General features: G+C 32.3%; 1 pseudogene; it reads left to right on the plus strand.

Moving 5' to 3' along the window:
- The first annotated feature begins 2055 nt into the window (after positions 1–2055).
- LOC112475055 lies at positions 2056–2174 on the plus strand (annotated as a pseudogene).
- The last annotated feature ends 10646 nt before the right edge of the window (positions 2175–12820 follow it).

Here is a 12820-nt window from a genome sequence, read left to right on the forward strand (position 1 = left end):
ACAAGAAGTTATGTAAAAGCATGAGATAGAAGCTCAACAAGAGAGTTTCATGAGCTGTCCAAACAGAAGTCCAGAGTCCGGGGAAGACCCAACCATAGCATGGGGACCCTAGAAAGTTAAACAGAAGTAACTTGTCCACCCTGGGATAAGATGCATGATTAATCAGGGCTGGGGATTTCACAGAGTTTGAGAACTGACAAAAAGAGGTGCCCATGGCAGCAGAAATGGTGTAATATTATTATCATTAGAGCTTTTGGTAAGCAGCAGCCTGTGAGGGAGAAAAAATCATGCATGTCTGAGAATCGAGATCGCCATTATCTCACTCCAAATGTTTAAGCTCATATTATTCTGGGAACAAAAGAACTATGTAGAATTGTGGTTTTCATCTTGGGGGATTGTGGATTTCAATATAACTCTGACAGATATTTGGTCAAGTTTCTCCCATCATTGTGTTACCTAAATCCTACTGTAGACCTATATTCAGAGTGATGGCCCAGGAAATCCCTTGGCTCATGCCTACCTCTGGCTTGGGATTATAGTGACTAAATCTGTCCACATTCAATTGTTGGAAACAAAGTTATATTTTTTCATTCCCTGTCTTACTTAATAATCTATAGAGTTTAATATTTTGGAATATTGTTTCTGTTTGTAAAACTTAGATATTGAAAATAATTTAAAAGGAAAAAAATGGAATTCCAGAAATTATTACTACCAAGACATCTCTAAGGGATTTATTAAATTTATTAATTCAGAGCCTCTATAACTTTTCAAAGAGGAAAAATTAAAATACCTTCATGATGTTAAATATACAAAAGACACATGAAGCAGAAAAACAGTCTAAAAAATTGGCCAGTTTCTCTTCTAGCTTGGCCATATTAAAAGCATCCCCAACAGATGCTGATTCTTCAAATGTTTCATGATCTCTAAAGAAAGCGGTTCCAAAGCTTCTGCAGGTTCACTTGTATAATGTGTAACAACCCTTTTACTCTCTCCCTTTGTAGAACACTAAATATTTTACTCCACAGATTATTCTTCCATTTCATAAAGTTTATAACTATAAATTTATTTTTATAGTTCATAAGGTACTATCACTTATTAATTGGCTAAGAGTTCTATAAGTTATCTGTTATTATTTCCATTTTACATATGAAAAAATTAAGAAGTTGAGTGATTTGGCCATGAACCTATAGATAGTAAGGGACAGAGACAGGATTCCAGTCGAGGTCATCTTATTTGAAATATGGTGGTCTCTATTATAATAAACTTGCTTTCCTTCTCTGTGGACATAGAGCAAAATTTGTAGCATGACTTCTTTGATCTTGGGATTTGGGTTTCTTTTAAATGGAAAAGTGGAGGCAGGAACTTAGTCTGCTCCAAACAGAAATATCCATGATCCATATACCTAAGAAATAAATGTGCAAAACCAAATCTGAAATCACAAACGAAAGTGGTAAAACTCCTCAATCTCCTGCTACAAAGACAACATTGAAACATCCTTGATTTTCTTTTTATTTACTTAATAAATGTTTTCTGCCTCTACTTTCTGCATATATTTAACTTCAGTGACCAAGTTCTTTCCAGTCTATCATGCTTCCTGTGCTAGCTGAATTATCTAGTAGGCCTAATTTCTTGTCCAACAGATCTAATTTCTTGGCCCTTAGTCATTTTTCTTGACTTTCTTTTAAATTTCTGGATTTCCTTGATCCTTTATGACTGCAGAGTCCCAAAACAGATATGGTTCAAATAAAATCTGAGCAGGTAAAATTGTAAATGTATGATTTACAAAATGTATGATTCATTTTCAAGTCCAATGCTTTTGGTGGTCAGGTTGGCCAAAAAGACCTATACAACTTATATTATGTCTGTCATTTGATTAAATAACAAACATTTAGTACTTTTCATTATTAAAAATTCAACTAAAAATACTGTTACTAATATTAAAGAAGATATTAAATAAATGCTGAATGCAAATGTATGTACACGCACATCCAAAGAAAACATTTAAGAAACATTAGTTTCTCTGAGTGCCAGAGAAAAGCTAAAAACTATCCATCAGTCTAGGGCCGTGCCATCCTGAACAAACCAGATCTTGTCTGATCTCAGAAGCTAAGCAAGGTCGAGCCTGGTTAGTACTTGGATGGGAGACCACCTAGGAAGACCGGGTGCTAAAGGCATAAAAAATAAGGGATTATAAACTGACAAGGTCCTTGCAATCTGTGAGGTCAATCAAGGATTGCCTTGCCTAGAAAAACAAAAACAAAAACAATAAAACAAACAACAACAACAACAATAACAACAAAATTTCCATCAGAAGGCAACAGAAGTTCAGACTGAATGGTAGGAAGCAGGTCGTGGGGGGTTAATTTGGTGAGAAGAAATGATAGATCTTATTTATAGCAATCACTCAGCTCTTAGCCTTGTGGAGCAATTTGAAAGGAAATCTTGTGTGGTGACTCTACTGACTTCATTCTGCTTGAACTATCATAGGAGGAGTCAGAGTGAGGTCTTCAAAGCCAGTCAGAGACCCAGCAGCTGTTACAATACCTAAAGCAGAGACCCAGCAGCTGTTACAATACCTAAAGCAGAGACCCAGCAGCTGTTACAATACCTAAAGTAAGATAAGATAATCTTACTGGGACACATGGTATGAAATATTCTATAAGAACAAGCCCTAAAGGAATTAGACATACAAATTCAGGAAGCACAGAGAGTGCTAAACAAGAGGAATTTAAATAGACTTGCGCCAAGACACATCATAATTAAAATACCAAAGTTCAAAGACAAAGAGAATCTTAAAAGCAGCAAGAGAAAGGAAGCTGGTTACTTACAAGGGTACTCCCATAAGAATGTCTGCTGACTTTTCAATGGAAACTTTTCAGGCCAGAAGGGAATGGCAAGAAATACTCAAATTTGTGAAAAACGAGAATCTATAACCACGGCTACTCTACCCAGCAAGACTTTCAATTAAAATGGAATGTGAGATAAAGAGCTTCCCACACAGAAAAAAGCTTAAGGAATTCATCACCAACAAGCCAGCATTACAAGAAATGTTAAAGGATCTTCTGTAAAATGAGAAGGGGTAAAAAAAAAAAAAAAAATAGAAATAACAAATATGAATAATAACAATGTACCTATCAGTAATCACTTTAAATGTAAATGGATTAAATGCTCCAGTCAAAAGACATAGGGTATCCTAATGGATAAGAAAACAAGACCCATGTATATGCTGTCTACAAGAGACACACTTCAGATCAAATGACACTCACAGACTGAAAGTAACAGGATGGAAAAAGATATTTCACACAAACAGAAATGAAAAAAAAGCTGGGGTAGCAATACTTATTTCAGATAAAATAGACTTTAAAACAAAGGCTATAATAAGAGATTAAAAAGGGGCATTACATAATAATAAAGGAATCTATAAAACAAGAGTATATAACTCTAGTAAACATATATGCACCAAACATAGGACCACCTACGTACATAAAGTAATTATTGACTGACATAAAAGGAGAGATCGATAGCAATACACTCATAGTAGACTTTAACACCCCGTTGACACCAATGGACAGATCTTCCAGGCAAAGAATTAACAAGGAAACAATGAGCCAAAAAGATACACTAGAACAGATGGACTTAATAGATATTTTCAGAGTATTTTACCCCGAAGCAGAGAAATATACATTCTTCTCAAGTGCACGCAGAACATTTGCAAGGATAGACCACATGTTAGGACACAAATCAAGTCTCTATAAATTTAAGAAGATTGAAATCATATCAACCATATTCTCTGATTACAATGATATGAAACTGAATATCAACTACAAGAAGAAACTGGAAAACACACAAACAAATGGAGGCTAAATAACATGCTACTAAACAATGAATGGATTATTAATGAGATCAAGGAAAAAACCAAAAGATACCTAGAGACAAATGAAAATAAAAACACAATGACTCAAAATTTATGGGACACAGTGAAAGCAGTCCTAAGAGGGAAATTCATAGCAATATAGGCCTACCTCAAGAAATAAGAAAAAACTCAAATAAATAATCTAACCTTACAATTAAAAGAACTAGAGAAAGAACAGCAAACAAAGCTCAAAGTGAATAAAAGGAAGAAAATAAATGAAATAAATGAAAATAAGCAGAAATAAATGAAATAGAGTCTAGAAAAACAATACAAAAGATTAATGAAACCAAGAGGTGGTTCTTTGAAAGTATAAACAAAATTGACAGACCCTTAGCCAAAATCATCAGGGAAAAAAGAGAGAGGACTCAAATAAAATCAGAAATGAAAAAGGAGAAATGACCAAGGACTCCACAGAAATATAATGGTTCATAAGAAAATACTATGAGTAGTTATACTCTAACAAATTGGACAATCTGGAAGAAATAGACACATTCCTAGAAACATAGAATCTCTCAAGACTGAGTCACGAAGAAATAGAAAATCTGAACTGATCAATTACCACCAATGAAATTGAATTAGTAATCAAAAACCTCCCCAAAAACAAAAGTCCTGGACCAGATGGCTTCATAGGCGAATTTTACCAAACATTCAAAGAAGAATTATCACCTATTCTCAAACTACTCCAAAAAATTCAAGAAGAGGGAAGGCTCCCTAACTCCTTTCATGATGCCGCCATTACCTTGATTCCAAAACCAGGCAAAGACATTGCAAAAAAAGAAAACTATAGGCCAATATCTCTTATTAACACTGATGCAAAAATCCTCAACAAAATATTAGCAAATCTAATTCATCAATACATTAAAAATATCATACACCATGATCAAGTTAGATTTATTCCTGGGATGCAAGGTTGGTTCAATACCTGTAAATCAATTAATGTGATACACCACATTAACAAATCAAAAGATAAAAACCATATGATCATATCAATAGATGCAGAAAAAACATTTGACAAAATACAGCATCCATTTATGATAAAAACTCTCAGCAAAGTGGGAATAGAGGGAACATAGATCAACATAATAAAGGCCATATATGACAAACCGTCAGCTAACATCATACTCAATGAGGAAAGGCTAAAAGCATTTTCCTTAAGATCAGGAACAAGACAAGGATGCCCACTTTCACCACTCTCCTCTTCAGCATTGTATTGGAAGTCTTAGCCACAGCAATAAGACAAGAAAGGGAAATAAAAGACATCCAAATTGGAAAGGAAGAAGTAAAACTCTTGTTATTTGCCAATGCCATACTATATATAAAGAACACTAAAGATTCCACCAAAAAACTGTTAGAAGTGATCAATGAATTCAGTAAAGTAGCAGGTTACAAAATAAATATTCAGAAGTCAGTGGCATTTTTATACATCAATGATGAACTTTCAGAAAGAAAAATTAAGAAAACAATCCTATTAACAATCGCATCAAAAACTATAAAATACCTGGGAATCAAATTAACCAAGAAAGTAGAAAATCTGTTTTTAGGAAAATTATAACTCATTGAAACAAGAAATTGAAGAAGATACAAATAAATGGAAGCATACACCCTGTTCATGGGTAGGAAGAATCAACATTGTTAAAATGGCCATACTACTCAAAGCAATCTATAGATTCAATGTGATCCCTATTAAAAATATCAATGACATTTTTCAGAGAGCTAGAACAAATAATCCTAAAATTTATATGGAACCATAAAAAACCCCAAATAGCCATGGTAATCTTGAGAAAGAAGAACAAAGTTGGAGGTATCACACTACTTGATATCAAACTATAATACAAGGCTACAGTAATCAAAACAGAATAGTACTGGCATAAAAACAGGAACATTGATCAATGGAACAGAATCTAGAGCCCAGAAATAAATCCATGCTTATACGTTCACTTAATATACGACAAAGGAGGTAAGAATATACAATAGAGTAAAGACAGTCTCTTCAATAAATAGTGTTAGGAAAATTGGACAGACACATGCAAAAAAAAAAAAAAGAAGCTGGACTATCTTCTTACACTGTAGGCAAGAATAGACTCAAAATGGATTGAAGACTTAAATGTAAGACCTAAAACTATAAAATTTTTGTAAGAAAACATAGGCAGTAAAATCTCTGATATTAATAACAGGAATTTCTTTTCAGATATTTCTCCTCAGGCAAGAGAAACAAAAGAAAAAATAAACAAATGGGACTATATCAAACTAAAATTTTTTGTACAGCAAAGGAAACCATCAACAAAACAAAAAGACAACTAAGGGAGAAGATATTCACTAATGATTCATCTGATAAGGGGCTAATATCCAAAATTTATAAAGAACTTAAACAACTCAACAACAACAAAAAACAAACAATCCAATTAAAAAATGGGCAGAAGACTTGAACAGATACTTCTCCAAAGAGTGTATACAGATGGTTAACAGACATATGAAAAGATGCTCAAGTTCACTAATCATCAGAGAAACACAAATTAAAACCACAATAGGATATCACCTCACATATGTCAGAATGGCTATCATCAATAAATCAAAAAACAGCAAGTGTTGGCGAGCATGCAGAGAAAAGGGAACCCTCATACATTGTTGGTGGGATTGCAAATTAGTACAACTGCTGTAGAAAACATATGGAGGTTTCTCAAAAAATTAAAAATTACCTTTTGACCCAATAATTGCACTTCTAAGTATTTATCCAAAGAAAATCAAAACAATAATTGGTAAAGATCTATGCACTCCGATATTCATGGCAGCACAATTTACAATAGCCAAGATATGGAAGCGACCTAAATGCCCATCAACAGATGTTTGGATAAAGAAATTATGGTTCATATATACAATGGCATATTACTCAGCCGTTAAAAAAAAGAAATCCTACCATTTGCAATGACATGGATAGACCTAGGAGTGATTATGCTGAGTGAAATATGTCAAACAGAGAAAGATAAATACCATATGATTTCACTTATATGGGGAATCTAAGGAACAAATAGAATAAACTAATCAAAAACAGACTCACAAATATAGTGGACAATTTGGTGACAGACGGAAGGGAGGAGGGGTGGGGGGCTGGGAGAATTGGGTGAAGGATTAAAGAAATATGAATTAGTAGTTGATAGTTGGGCATGAGGATGAGGAGCACGACACAAGGAATGCAGTTAGCATTAATATGATGGCTAGGTGGAGGGCCAGGAGAGGGAGGAAGCAATTGGGGGGATCATTTTATGAATAGTATAGATGTCTAACCAATATAATGTATACTTGAAACTAATTTAAGTAAATAAATTTATTAAAAAAAAAAGAATAAGCCCTTTTCTCTTTAACATCTGTACTGCCACATGATTAACATAAATGGCACATTGCAGTTTTTGTCATCAGAATTAGATGTTCCTAATAAGATGTGTTTTCAATTTTATAGTAAACTTCCAATTTATTTAACTATAGTATGAAACTTATTATTGAAAGCAGCTTTTGATATTCTAACATTATTCCTACATTACTCATAAGTGCAAGTTAATTATAATAATGGAAATTGAAAATGAAAGATATTCTAATCAACCGATTTTTATGAGTAATGAGTTAATCACAAATTCTCAGAAATTTTCTATGCACACGAATTATGTTAATGCCACCTAAGTACAGAAAATATATATACTAGTATACCTATGTTTTTAAAAATGTTTGCCTTATAATTACAGTAATGACCTAGGAGTGAGATACTGCCTGAGGGTTAATGGCTAGCAGAGAAAATACATTTGGCATTAAACCCAAATAGATTCCCCGTGCTTCCATAATTATTTCAAAAACTTCACTAACATATATAAACTATAAATAAAACCATCAATGACCTCTGGCTCAATACCTGTTCCTCTTTTGAATGTTACTCACTTCTTAATTATCTTAAAGAGTTGTCAAAGACAAATTATAAACCTTTCTGAGTAAAATCTTACAAATACTAGAGGCATATTATAAATGTTCCTCCAAAACAATGAATAAAACTGTAGTCAAAGCAAAATGGTGAAGCAGACAAATAACCAACTGAGAAGTAAATTAGCAAACTGAAAAATATTTCTGAGGAAATCACTCAGAATAAAACATTATAAATATAAACTAATATAAAATGTGAAAGAACAATGTAAGATAGAAGAATGAGAACATGTACTACAGGTCTAAAAGAATGTGTAAAAGGAAAGAACAGAGAAAAGGTGATAATTGATAAGAAAATTGCTGAGAATTTTCTAGTAAGACAAAAAAATTTAAAGAAAAAAACTGAGTCCTGAGAGAGTAAATATAAACAAATTCACACTCAAACACATTGTGAAGTTTGAGAACACCACAAAGAAACAATATCTCAGAAGTCACCAAAGGAATCTCACATTACCTACACAGGTATGACAATCAGAACTTTTTAGCAATAATAATAAATACCAGAAGACAATGAAAAATACCTGTAATATTTTGAAGTATTGAAGACCAACCTAAACCCTCAACCCAGATATACGATTATTCTATAGTAAAGGTAAGATGGATTAATTTTCACAGACAATAGAATGACTATTTTACTAATCGCACATCCTCTCTGAAAGAACAACTAAAGAAAGATGAAGTAATGAGCAAGAGTAAAATAAAAACCAGAGAAAACAACTAGAAGACATGAAACAAGATTGAACAAAGAAACAGATAAACATATTTCTAAGTAAAATGTTATCAAATATAAAAGGAAAAATAATGATAGTTTGTACTTTTTAAAAAATATATTGAGGTAAGAACACAACACGAACTCTACCCTCTAAATGAAATTTTAAGTGCATAAAACTGTATTGTTCACTATACACATGTTATACAGTATATCTCTAAAATTTATTCATCTTATACAGCTGAAAATTTACATCCAATTGAATAACAAGCCTGTTATCCTCTGCTTCCATGTCCTGGCAACTATCATTTTAGTATGTTTTATGAATTTGACTATTTTAGATACCTCATATAAGTGGAATTATGCAACATTTGTTCTACAGCGACTGGCTTATTTCACTTAGCATAATATCCTCCAAGTTTATCCATGTTGTCGCATGGAACAGGACTTCTTTCTTTTTTAGACTGAATGATAGATACTCCGTTGTATGTATATGTACCACATTTTCTTTATTTTTCTGCAGTAAACATTTGGATTGTTTTTATTTCTTGGCTATTGTGAATAGTGCTACTATGAACATGGGGTGAAAATACCAGCACCCCATTCTCAAGACCCTATTTTTAATTCTTTTGGATGTATACCAGGAGTAGGTTTGCAGGATCAGAAGGCAGTTTCATTTTTAATTTTTTGAAGAACCTCCATACTGTTTCCATAATAGTTGCACCATTTTACATTCCCACTAACAGTGTTCAAATGTACTAATTCCCCCATATTCTTACCAACAGCTTTTATATATATATATATATATATAATAGCCATTTTCACAGTTGTAATGTAATATCTCATTGTGGTTTGGATTTGCATTTCCCTGTTGGCTATCTATGTCTTCTTTGGAGAAATGTTATTTAAGTTTTTTGCTCATTTTAAATTATTTGTTTTTTTTTTTTTACTTTTAAATTATGAGTTTTTAAATATATTTTAGATATTAATTACTTCTCAGATATAGGGTTTGCAAATATTTTCTCCAGTTTTAGGTTGCCTTTCACTCTGTTGAGTGTTTTCTTTGATCTAGGAATTTCAAAATAAGTTAGAAAAAAATACTAATGGAAATGGAGAGTGGATCATGAATTTTGCAGGTAATGTATTCTTATATAGCTGATATGTGACAGAGATGTAGCTACTGAAACAATAAAATAAAAGACAAGACTTTCAAACCAGTAAAGAGGAAAATGAATAATGAAAATATTATTCATTCTAATAGATGTTAGAAAACAAGAAATAAAAGAGAAAAGAAAAAGTATAATAATCAGTAAACATAAAGTGACAGAAAGAAGTAAAATATATTAATAATCACAACAGATTAAGATAGTGTTAAGAGGACATGCTTGAGGAACATGCCTGTGCAGTCTTAAAGGTTATCAAAGACAGATAATGGGCTTGTTTCATGCTACTTGAAATGAGCAAATATTACTACTGATCAGAATATTTAGCGACATCAATGGTGGCTCAGGATTAGAAATAATTTTGTAGCATTTGGGATTTTCTAAAATGGAGAGTCCACATTAAAAAAAATTCTTAAGCCCAGGCTGGACAAATGCCCAGGATTTGTGTTGATCTTATAGTTTTGTTGTTGTTGTTGTTGTTGTTGTTGTTGTTGTTGTTGTTTAATGGTAAGTTCCTATCATGCCAAGGTTTTTCAGGTATATAAAATCTAAAACTTCTAAACATGGAATATTTTTCTCAGTTTGAAGTATCAAGAAAGTATTCTGAGTGTTTTACTCATCATGATATCTCAGGGCCTTAGTTCAGTGTCTGACACTTCACACAACCTCAATAAGTAGTTCTTGAATTGAAATAAAGACTGGCAGATTTAATACAGTCTTAGGAAAATAATAAATAACATAAAAAGGATAAAAAGTATAGTCTATGATAGTAGAAATAGGAACAGATTTATTAAACTTTATAAAATCTCATATAGTGGGAAATATAAATTGCATATAGAAAGTCATGAATACTTTTTAAAACATAAAAAAAAAGAATAATATTATCTGATGCCCATGGGTATAACCAACAATAGATCATAATTCTAAAACTAAAAGAATTTTGTCTAGACAAGTATTAACTTTTCTCAAAGAAGGAATTATTAAAATTGATATTTTCCATCTCAAGAGAGTTTCTTAAGAAGTAAATATTTTAAAGGCAACTTATACCCAGATTAACAAATTTATTGAGTTTTACCCAAAGAATGAACTGGGAATTTTGGTTATACTTCCATCTGGAAGGGACCAAATAATTTTCATTAAGAGGGAATATATCAGAACTATATTTATTGAAATAAATATTCTTCCTAGCAGGATTTGGGTATGTGATGAGGGTTTTTCTCTATGCAAAATTGTTTTTTAATCTCTTTAAATTGTTTTTAGTCTTCCTAAAATAAAGTAGCACAATATTTACCAGAGATGACTTTATTTCACCCAGCCCACAGCAACAGAGGAGATAAATTTTTAGATCTCATCAGATTTGAATTAATTGCCTTTATTTTTAATTTGGAGAGGACCTACCCCTACAATCACACATCCCTCCGTCCTTAGTGGATGGAGAAAATAGGATGGTTCCATATCTCTATTTCTGTAAAAGTACAATGATTTTTATTTACCTTTTTCATAGGATACTTGAAAGAGTTATAATCTTTACTTCAGTTCAAGCTGCTAAATTTTTATTGGGATCATTAAGACCTTATTTAAACCTTCAGATCTGAAGTGCATAGACTCTAACAGGTTTTTAAATTTTTATTTAGAAACTGCTCTTTTCCCAGGAAGTGTTTAAGACAATTTCTCAGATTTCTTTGTACTACAGTGTTTCACAAACATGCCTGATCAATAGAGCTTGCAGAAATTCAAATATGTGGACACATTCTAGGAGATTACGATGTGGTGATTTGGGGAAACGTAGGAATATGTGTTAAGTCTCCCCAAGTGATTCTTAAAATCAGACAATGTTTAGAAACACTAATTCACTACCTGTCATTCACCCCTCCAGTACTTCCTCTGTATGCCATATGGTGTTCTGCACCCCTAAAGGAGGTAACACACTCTGAAGGATGAGCTCATACCCTCATCCCAAGAAGATCAACCCTGAGCACTGTGACCCTTGTTCAGAAGTTCAAAAGAGATCAATGGCAGGATTTGTTTTGGCTTTGTTTAGCCAGAATGTATCCAATAATGGTATTGAAAACATCTGCCTTTTTTGAAGCAAATATGGTTGTAATAAAATAAGTGCTTTATTGCAACTGAAGAACCATGTGGAGATGTAAGAAAGGAAACTTGTAACTTGTACAGAATCTCTCTTACAGCCACAAACTTTTCTGACTCAAGTCGGCCAGCTCAGAAGGAGCACAACAGTCCAGACTCTTTGATATGGACTCCTCTTTAGAAGGCAGGTCATTTTTGCCCTGTTTTTATATCGCTTTTAGATTAATATTTTTGCTTGCTCAATAATGCAAATCAGGGCTTAATTTTGTGCCAGTCATATAGTACGCTGTCAATGAATCCTTGTCGAACAAAAGAAGACTGTGAAGAAATAGATGTTTTAGAAAACAAAATTAATAGTTTGTATTAAACTTTTTAAAAATTTTTCCTATTGATTTTAATTAAGCTCTTGCTGAGTTGCAAAGTCAAAAAGGTTTTTTTAAAAGGAAAAAAATATTTTAAATTCTTCCAACAGTTTTTTCATATTCATAATGGATAAAATCGGAATACTGAAGATTATAATGCAAATACTCAAATTATGGCTTATAAAATCAGCCTGCATCTATCAGAGATGAAAAGAAGACTATGAGATAAAAATAATGATGGATTGTGTTCTTGATGTGAAGAGTAGGAATTATAGCTATTTTAGCAAAAAAAAAAAAAAAGATACAGAATTTTTTTATGGTAGAATTCTTTTTATAGTAGAAAAGTATTTATTGAGCTTGTGTCTCTCTTCAGAGATCAATTTATAAGGACTTCCATTGCAGGTTTATAAACCTTAGTCTGTTTTCTTTTAAAATACAGGTTCTTTCCAAGAAAGTCTCTTATTTACTTCATGGGGGAAAAAATCAATACTATTACAGAGAAAAAAAAAGACCTTATTTTCATATGGTTTTTTGAAGCTATAGATATTAGAATTAATGTACATAATTCTAATGTACATAAGTACATTACATATAATCTCTCAAAAGAGGAAACATAATGACC

Source organism: Pteropus alecto, unplaced genomic scaffold, assembly GCF_000325575.1.
Source record: "Pteropus alecto unplaced genomic scaffold, ASM32557v1 scaffold7, whole genome shotgun sequence".
NCBI lineage: Eukaryota > Metazoa > Chordata > Mammalia > Chiroptera > Pteropodidae > Pteropus > Pteropus alecto.